This window comes from Neophocaena asiaeorientalis, unplaced genomic scaffold (genome assembly GCF_003031525.2).
Source record: "Neophocaena asiaeorientalis asiaeorientalis breed wild unplaced genomic scaffold, Neophocaena_asiaeorientalis_V1.1 scaffold43, whole genome shotgun sequence".
Taxonomy (NCBI): Eukaryota; Metazoa; Chordata; class Mammalia; order Artiodactyla; family Phocoenidae; genus Neophocaena; species Neophocaena asiaeorientalis.
In genome coordinates, this window is record NW_020173674.1 from 16,555,984 (window position 1) to 16,564,905 (window position 8,922).

Here is an 8,922-nt window from a genome sequence, read left to right on the forward strand (position 1 = left end):
ATATATATATATATATATATGTGTGTGTGTGTGTGTGTGTGTATATATATATATGATTTGTCTTCATGACCCTGCTGCACTGCAAGTTTCCCCAGAGAAGGGATTCTTCCATGCTTTTGGTGTCTGGCACATAGTTGGTATTCAATAACTAGAGACTGAATGGAAATGAACTGGCTTATAAATTACTTCTTGGTGGCTTGGAATCAGCAACAGCTCAGAACTCATGAAGAGTGTGGCAAGAAGCATTGGTATTACAGTTATTATGGGAGCAGATTGTGAGTCAAAGGTGGTTATTTGGCCTCTGTTTCTCTTGCTACTTTGAGTTTTTCATGTGATGAATATTGGGGAAAGGCGTTTCCTGATCTCGAGGTGAGGGATGGCAGGGTAGAGAGAAAAAGTCAGAGACAGTTCTTATTCCAAGTTGATGAGCTGAACGTGCAAAGAAAAGCTGGATATGACTTGGGTCATCACCATGGGTTAAAACATAAGATTTTACACTGTCAAGTGATCTAGAAGAGGTATAATGAAGGGTGGGTCCTACACGTGCCTGGCGAGTGGAAGTGGATTGGTGGAGAGGCAGGCAGGTTGAAATAAATGAAAAGTGACATCTGCTTTCACCTTCCTCACATATCACAGTTCTCCTGGTCTGTTCCCAAATGTCTCTGGGCCATGTCCAGTTTGCACATGGTAGTGGACATCTTAATGTTGCATGTGGGCTCTTCAAGACAAGCTCTCATAAATAGTTCCCATGCCCTGGGAGGTGTGCCAAAACACATCTCCATGATGACTGCAAAGATACTTGCTAAAAAACAAACAGCGCATTAGTGGCCTTCTGAGTTCTTGTGCAAATAGAGTGTGAAACTGGTTTGATGCTGCAAAGCTATACTTTTTTGTCTCGCTGATGATGATTAAGAGAAGTCTGGTTTGATTTGATAGGGAGGGTGTACATGGGTGGAGGTGTGGCGAGTCAGATGGGCAGCGAAAGAATGACTAGTGAAAGGGAAAGAGAGGAATGCACATACCCCCTTCAACTCAGTGCTTCAATTGACCTTCAGGAAATTGGAATAGAGATCACATGACTTAACGTTTGCCTGGAAATGAACTTCCTCTGTTTGTTCCAGGCCCTGGGATTGATGAGAGAGTCTGGGGATTCTGACCATAGAATTATAATAAGAGGAATTGTCTCAAGCAATTATTAAATATTTAAAGAACTACCTCAACACTAACTTATCAGATGAAATGAATGAAATTGAAATGATTTTTTTTTTTTTTTTTTTTGCGGTATGCGGGCCTCTCGCTGTTGTGGCCTCTCCCGTTGCGGAGCACAGGCTCCGGACGCGCAGGCTCAGCGGCCATGGCTCACGGGCCCAGCCGCTCTGCGGCATGTGGGATCTTCCAGGACCGGGGCACGAACCCGTGTCCCCTGCATCGGCAGGCGGACTCTCAACCACTGCGCCACCAGGGAAGCCCTGAAATGATTTTTAAACATTATTTCCAATGGAATGGATAGAAATTCAGGGATGAAAATTACTCTGTGCCATAAAGAAAATACTTTTAGTTTGCTTTTGTAACATGGTGTTTCTGTATCACCTTTCATCCCAAATGTTAATTAAGGAACAGTATGCCCAGGAGGTGGATCAAATGAGGAATCCAAAAGAAAAGGACATGGTCAAGGTTTTTTTTCTTTTCCTTTGCAGTATTATTAAACAAAGGTATGCAGAGGACAAGGGGACATTAATCCCCAGGGCAGTTGAGATATTCTCTATCAAAGTAAAGGGAAACAAGAGTTTTGTTTACAGTTGCTTTTCTTGTCTAGACCGGACAATATAACATGAATAGGTGGTAAAATAAAATTATTCATCAGAGACGCTATAGAGGTTTTTCTTCACTGGATATATAGTAAGTATTGCAGATTATCTACCCAGTCCTCATTCCCTCTTTCTTTTGATCAAAACCCTGATTTTGTTCAAGGATCCACCTCTGGCAGAGACTTCTAGTTGCCTACCCAATGTCCATTTTTACTTACTCATAGTAATTTGACTGTAAGAAGTAAAAATGCCCAGCTATTTTTCTGCCTCCCTTTTTCAGCCTTCTTTTTAAAAAAATTGAAATACATTTGATGTATAACATTTTGTGTACTTACGGTGTACAACATATTCATTTGCTACATTTACATACTGTAATATGATTTTCATTGTAGCGACAGTTAGCACCTCTATCAGGTCAGGGAATTACATTTCTTTTTTGTGGTGGAAATAAGATCTAATCTCTTAGCCTGTTTGACAGCTATAATAAGATACTGTTTTCTGTATTCACTATATGTGCCCTAGATCTCCAAGACTTATTGTCTACTACTTGCAAGTTTGTACCCTTAAACAATATCTCTCCTATTCCCCCATCCTCTAGCCACTAATAAACACCGTTTTACTCTGTTTTTATGAGTTTGAATTTTTTATTTTATTTTTTATTTTTTGCGGTACGTGGGCCTCTCACTGTTGTGGCCCCTCCCATTGCGGAGCACAGGCTCTGGACGCGCAGGCTCACCGGCCATGGCTCACGGGCCCAGCCACTCCGCGGCATGTGGGATCTTCCCAGACCGGGGCACGAACCCATGTCCCCTGCATCGGCAGGCAGACTCTCAACCACTGCGCCACCAGGGACGCCCCGAGTTTGAATTTTTTAGAGTCCACATATAAGTGATGTCATACAGTATTTGTCTTTCTTTGTCTTACTTATCTCACTTAGCATAATGTCCTCAGCATCCATCCATGTTGTAGCAAATGGCAGAATTTCCTTCCTTCTCATGGCTGAATAATAGTCTGGTGTGTGTGTGTGTGTGTGTGTGTGTGTGTGTGTGTGTGTGTGTGTGTGTGTGTGTATGTGTATCTCACATCTTTATCCATTCACCTGTTGACAGGCACTTAGGTTTTTTTCATATCTTGGCTATTGTGAGTCATGCTGCAATAAACATGGGCATGCATGTTTCTCTTTGATATCCTGTTTTCATTTCCTTTGGGTATACACCAGACGTGGAATTGCTAGAACATGTGGTAGTTCTATTTTTAATTTTTTGAGGAACCTCCATGTTGTTTCCATAGTGGCTGAGCCAGTTTCCATTCCCACCAGCAGTGCACCAGGTTCTCTTTTCTGTACATCCTCCCTGACATTTAGGTCTTGTCTTCTTTATGACAGCCATTCTAACAGATGTGAGGTGATATCTCATGATTTTGATTTGCATTTCCCTCATGATTAGTGATGTTGAACACCTTTTCATGCACCTGTTGGCCATTTGGATGTCTTTTTTGGAGAAATGTCTATTTAGTTCCTCTGCCCATTTTTCATTGGGAGTATTTTTTTTTCTTATAGAGTTGTATGTGTTCTTTATAAAATTTGGATATTAATACCATATCTGACATATGGTTTGCAAATATTTCCTCATTTTCTGTAGGAAAGTTGATTGTTTCTTTTGCCAAGCAGAAGCTTTTAAGTTTGACGTAGTCCCGTTTGTTGATTTTTGCTTTTGTTGTTTGTGCTTTTGCTGTTATATCTAAGAAATCATTGCCAGTGTCAAGTGGCTTCTTCCTTATGTTTTCTACTAGGATTTTTTTGGTATCAGGTCTTATATTTAATTTTTTGATCCATTTCAAGTTCATTTTCATGAGTGGTGTGAGATAGGGTTCTAATTTCATTTTCCTGCATGTGTTTATCCAGTTTTCCCAACAAGATTTTTTGAAGAGACAACTTTCCCCATTGGGTGTTCTTGGATGTCTTGTCAAATATTAGTTGAGTGAATATGTCAGAGTTTAATCTAGGCACTTTAATCTATTCAGTTGAGGTATCTTTTTGAATGCCAATACCACACTGTTTTAATTACTATAGCTTTTTAGTGTAGTTTGAAATCAGGAAGTGTGATGCCTCTGGCTTTGTTCTTTCTCAGTAATGCTTTGGTTATTTAGGGTCTTTTGTGGTTTTACACAAATTTTAGGGTTTCTTTTTTCTATTTTTGTGAAGAACACCATTGGAATTTTGATAGGGATTGCATTGAATCTATAGATGGAATTGGGTCATATGGACATTTTAACAACATTAATTCTTCCAGTACTTGAGCATAGAAGTCTTTCCATTTGTTTGTGTCTCCTTCAATTTTTTTTCAAAGAAGTATTATAGTTTTTATTGTATAGATCTCTCACTTCCTTGGTTAAATTTATTCCTAGGTAGTCTACTGTTTTTGATGCAGTTGTGAATAGGATAGTTTTCTTTTTTTCAGATGTTTCATTATAACTCTATAGAAATGTAGCTGATTTCTGTAAGTTGATTTTATATCCTGCAACTTAACTGAATTCATTGCTTAGTTCCAACAGTTTTTTTGGGGGGCGGGTGAGTTGAGTCTTCAGATTTTCTATACACAAAATTATACCATTTGCAAAGAATGACAATTTTACTTCTTCCTTTCCAATTTGGATGCCTTTATTTTTCTGTCTTGCCTAATTGCTCTAGCTGGGACGTCCAGTGTTATATTAAATGAGAGTGGTGAGAGTGGGTGCCCTTGTCTTGTTCCTGATCTTATAGGAAAAGCTTTCAGTTTTTCACTGTTAAGTATAATGTTAGCTGTGGGTTTGTGGTGTATGATAGGGGCAATCATGGAACATAATTCTGGCCAATGAGAAGAAAGGGAACTTGTTATGTGGGATTCTAGAAAAGCTCTTAAAAAGGGAGGAGGGTCATTGGCCTTTTTCCCCCGTTTTCATTCTTCCTCCATAAATTGTGGATATGATGCATGGGGCTTCAGAAACCACCTTGTGACAGATGGTTAGGTAAAGACTAAGAGAAATGCAGCCTGTTGGGTGTGAGAAATGCCCAATGTCTGTTGGGCATTATAGTTTTAAGCCTTTGAACCAGTCCTGAATCTCTTCTGGACTTCTTGTAACATGAAAGAATAATGGGCTCTACTTCAGGTCAGTGTAATTTGGGTACTATGATACACAAAGCCAAGCCCAGTCCCTGAGAGATACTTCACCTGTGAGAGCACATCTCCATCTCTGGCTCATTTGTAAACTGATTAATCTAAGCCATATAAAATTGCAGTCTCTTGAGTGATTGGTTTAGGCATGAGCATGTGATGGTAGCTGATGAAATTTGACCAATGAGATATGAGGAGGAATATGCTTTCCCCCAGACAGAAAAGCTTCCCCACTCTTAAAAGAAGGAATATCAGAAGGGATATCTTCTTTTGTGGACACTGTCTAGGTCAGAATATGATGCCTATAACCACTATAGCCATCTTGTAACTATGAGGGGAGCTGGTCTGGGGATAAAGCTGATACAGTGAGGATGGCATAGTGGATATTGGGAAAGAATCGGATCCTTGATGACATCATTGACCTGCCAAACCAACCAGTCCTGTAGTTGCCCATCTTTGAGATTCTGGCTTTGTAAGTTAATCTACTTTTGTTGTTGTTTAGACCAGGAGTTGGCAACTTTTTTCTGTAAAGGGCCACACAGTAAATACTTCAGGCTTTGCAGTCCAACTCTGCCACTATAGTGTGAAAGCAGGCATAGATAATATGTAAACAAATGAGCATGTCTGGCTTCCCATAAAGCTTTACTTACAAAAACAGGCAGATGGCAGTATTTGTCACTCAGGCAGCAGTTTGCTGAGCCATGGTTTAGACACTGAGCTGAGGTTTTCTGCTTCTTAACTGATCTGTATCTTACCTGCTACTCAGTTGGAGGGTAGAATGCATAAAATCTAAGGCCTCTCTCAGCGCAGAGATTGGATGATTTGGAGAATGACATAAGAAAAGACCAGAAAAGAGAGAAACGAGTTAAAAGTAGGAATGATGAAAGACACTCATAAAAGAGCTAGAGGTAAAGCAGATTGAAAAGTCACACCTACCTCAGTTGAATAGGAAAGGAGGAAATATCCAGTCCTTAGCAGAAGCCTGCTAGAAGAAGAAAGTCCACGGATGTAGATGCATTAAATTTTAAAATTTCTATCACTTTTAGCTCATAAATTAAAAGTTAGGAATGTATTTAATAATATGTGCTTATTATCCTACTACCCAGACACAAGTCTTGTTATAAAGATATAAATATAAACTTTTCCATTTTATAAAAGGGAATTGTACTACATATACTGATTTGTAGTTTATCTTTTCCACCTTAACCATGGATTCTGAACAACTTATTAGATTTATAAATTTATACAACCATCATTTTGAAGGTTGCTTAGAAGCCCATTGTATAGAAGTAGCAATTTATTCACCTGGTCCCTATTATTCTTTCATTTTGGTTGTCTTCCCCGCCACTCCTCCTTTTGTTATTATATAATAATCTTGAAATACTCTATTTGCTGTTAGATAGACCTGTCCCATTCCCTCCCTAAACCCTTGTTTCAGATGAGGCCTTTTCTCTTCCCTAGTAATGTCAAGCAGCTGGTAAAGGGCAATTTAAAAATGTTTCAGTTTAGCAATAAGAGACATCATCTTCTATTCCACTCTGAGTGAAATCCTAATGAGGTCATTTGTACAGATTTGAAACTCGAGTCTTTGGGGGTTTCAGCAGTGGCTTCTGCTATTATGTTTAGTCTTCTGGCTGTACCTCTCCATATTATATACAGTCCTTAAGTTGTGGGGTAGGGCTTCTGTTTGGCTGCTGATCAGAAGTAGTAACAGAAATGGGCTTCAGATTTACCTCCCTGCTTTCCCCCTATACCCCCCATGCCCACATCTGAAAATTGTCAGAATCATTCTCAGGGGCAATTCAGCTTATACTGTTTTGGTCTGGAATCTTCTAGTCAATTTGTATCTGTCATTAGTGAGTACTCATGTTCATTGGACCACATGGAACAGAAAAGCTGTCTTTTATAATTGGGGGATACATACTCTTAAGTTTTCCACAGTATTAGGAAGGATAATACAAATATCATTCATATTTAACTTCAGAAAGGAATCTGAGACCCAGAGAGGGAAAGAAACTTACCCAATGATGCACAGCTAGATAGAGGTGGGATTGAAGATCTAAGTATTCCTGGGGTTTCTCTGCAGTTCCCCAGTGAAGAGGGAAGAGGGAAGACTTCCCTACTAAGAGGGAAGTCTCTTTTAGGAAGTGCTCATCCAATGTCTCAGAATTGTGGGTGGGGTGGGAATTGAAGAGCATAAGCACAGAACAGCAGGTGTAATGCACAAAGAAGGAAGGCTCTGAGGGAAAAATAGCAAATATAATATTAAAATATTTTGTAGGTAAACATTTATGGATATAAAAAGTTATCTCCTATATATAAAATGAAAAACTTAGGTTACAAGGTAACATGTCGAGCATGACTCCATTGTTGTTAACAAATTAACATCATATAGATGTGTCTGTCTACCTACCTATCTACTTATCGTCTGTCTATCTACCTTAAAAGTTATATTTCAGGGAGTTCACAGTGGTTATTTTTGGGAGTGAGGAACTGGAGTGTTAGTATTTCCTTCTTACTGATAAACAGTATTTTCTAATTCTTTTATAATTAACATGGATAGCCTTTCCATGTTATAATTAAAGAAATGCACTTACAGATAAAGTTATGGGTTGTGTTTTGAAAGCATACCTATGTGTCACTAAGACTTATAAGGAAGAAGTATTTTCAAGTGTTGTTGTTAGTGAAGAGCATTCCTTTCATTGGGAGCACCGTTCACATGGGACCTTTTACATATCACACTCCTTTACAGTCTTCACAGTCCCTCATAGTTCTTGAGGACAAGAGTCTAAGTCGCAATTACCTGGGGAGCAGTGGCCTATTAATTTTTTATTTTTAGTTTTTGCTTTGAATGAATGAATAAGAAACTTTTAATAACTTTATTTGAATGTCACTGAGGTTGAAATTAGTCAATGAAAGGACATCAATAACGAAACCACTTTGCTGTATGCCTGAAAGTAACACACCATTATAAATCAACTGTACTCCAATATAAAATGAAAATTAAAAAAAGAAAGGACATCAATGAAAGGGCAACAAATGGGACAATATGTATGATTCTTAAGGCTTGGATGGGCGGCAGGGGGAAGCAAGAGGCTAAATAGGCAATGTAAACTTTTTCCCGAATATCATATATGAAGCGAAAGTTATCACCAACCTGGCTGATAATTATTAAAATGCAGTCATGTTGAGACCTTCAAGATGGCAGAGGAGTAAGACGTGGAGATCACCTTCCTCCCCACAAGTACACCAGAAATACATCTACATGTGGAACAACTCCTACAGAACACCTACTGAACGCTGGCAGAAGACCTCAGACCTCCCAAAAGGCAAGAAACTCCCCACGTACCTGGGTAGGGCAAAAGAAAAAAGAAAACACAGAGACAAAAGAATAGGGACGGGACCTGCACCAGTGGGAGGGAGCTGTGAAGGAGGAAAAGTTTCCACACACTAGGAAGCCCCTTCACTGGTGGAGGAAAGGGGTGGGCGCGGGGGAAGCTTCAGAGCCACAGAGGAGAGTACGACAACAGGGGTGCAGAGAGCAAAGTGGAGACATTCCCGCACAGAGGATCGGTGCCAATCAGCGCTCACCAGCCCAAGAGGCTTGTATGCTCACCTGCCAGGGTGGGCGGGGGCTGGGGGCTGAGGCTCGGACTACAGAAGTCAAATCCCAGGGAGAGGACTGGGGTTGGCTGCATGAACACAGCCTGAAGGGGGCTAGTGCGCCACTGCTAGCCGGGAGGGAGTCCAGGAAAAAGTCTGGAACTGCCGAAGAGGCAAGAGACCACTGTTTTGGGGTGCACGAGGAGAGAGGATTCAGAGCACCGCCTCAACAAGCTCCAGAGACGGGCGTGAGCCGCGACTATCAGCACAGACCCCAAAGATGGGCATCAGAAGCTAAGGCTGCTGCTGCAGCCACCAAGAAGCCTGTGTGCGAGCACAGGTCACTATCCACACCTCCC